General features: G+C 35.5%; 1 long non-coding RNA gene across 1 annotated transcript; it reads left to right on the top strand.

The window, feature by feature from the left end:
- The first annotated feature begins 55 nt into the window (after positions 1 to 55).
- LOC111662366 (uncharacterized) lies at positions 56 to 585 on the top strand. The gene is made up of 3 exons (XR_002761315.2): positions 56 to 184; positions 307 to 392; positions 499 to 585. It is a non-coding gene; the product is annotated as an uncharacterized LOC111662366 (long non-coding RNA).
- The last annotated feature ends 782 nt before the right edge of the window (positions 586 to 1367 follow it).

Raw genomic sequence — 1367 nt, 5'->3', positions numbered from 1 at the left:
GCAACTATATGCGATCTAATGTGGCACATAGACTGTAGACCTTGATTACTAAAATGATTTTCTTTGTGTATCAGTGTCAGACCACCTTTGGCAGACTCCTGGTACTCCCTGTCCTATCTCTACTTCTCTCTGTTGGGCACAGTGACCACAGTCGTTTCTGGACTGTTGGTGAGCATCGTCACAGGTGAGACATATAACCTCTACTTCCACTGCAGAGACACAACAGTGCTGCTGTTGTGTAAATGTTTGATATTATAACCTACTATAAAACTGTGATGGGAATATGAATTTGTTTTGTTTTTTTAGGTGGATGCAAACAAAAGAAGCTGAACTCCGATCTGTTTGTGAGGAAGAGTGACCTGTTCTGCTTCAGCTGCTTTAGTAACTCAAAGGTAAGATGTTGACTCTTTTGTCAGGTAACTGGTCATAAAGTAAGGATATACTGTTCCAGTAGTACTCATTATTAATATGCTAATTAATGTTCTTAACCCACTGTAGGTATCAGATGTCACTGAAAAGACTGCACCAGAGTTTCACATTGGAGCCAACCACTTCACACTCACAGAGTTCGATGTGATGAGCAAAGATGTTGGAAAAGCCACCAAACTATAATGCTGCTGCTTTATCAATACACCGTTCCTCATGGGGACATTTTAACTTTTATTTTTTTTTATTATTATTTTATAAACACATAAATGACAAGCCACAATTGTTTAGCTGCTACATTGATGTAGTGCATTTGATTTGCATAAACAACCCTTTTACTGTTATATGTATTTATCCTAATATGAATTATAAGGTTTAAACATTATAATTATAATAAACAAATTCATAATTACTTTGATTTTGTATTAAGAATAATAAACCTAAACTTGAACTTGCAAAAAATTTAATTTATAATTAAAAACTTCCATGTATTAACCTCATGTGTACAAAGTCACATTTAGTGTGTGCAGTCATTTCCTGCTTAAAATATGTCAGTGTAATTTGCAAATGTATTGCATAAGACCTAATTACACAAGGCACCATGTTTAAGGCATTTTTTTCACTGCATAACACCGTCAGAAACTTACATATAGAACAAACTTAGACTCTGTTTTTAAACTGAATATTGCTAAGTTAATAGAAAGATATATTTTTGATATGTGAAGTTTAAAGTGTTTTTTAGCCGATGTTTTGTTTTCCAGTACAGGACTTAGTGCCATGGATACCATCTTTGCTACCGTGGCTTGCTGCCTCCTGGCTGTTTCTTTTGCTGAGGCACACGCAGAAAAAATGAATTTGACTATCACGCCAACCACCCCTGGCTTAAACTTGAATCACACAACTACACTTGTTACATCATCTAACACCACTGTACATGCAAC

The sequence above is a fragment of the Seriola lalandi genome, unplaced genomic scaffold, assembly GCF_002814215.2.
Source record: "Seriola lalandi dorsalis isolate HSWRI2012SDOR001 ecotype SW California unplaced genomic scaffold, Sedor1 jcf7180002054561, whole genome shotgun sequence".
Taxonomy (NCBI): domain Eukaryota; kingdom Metazoa; phylum Chordata; class Actinopteri; order Carangiformes; family Carangidae; genus Seriola; species Seriola lalandi.
Note: the sequence above shows the minus strand (reverse complement) of the source record. Positions and strands in the feature narration are given on the sequence as shown.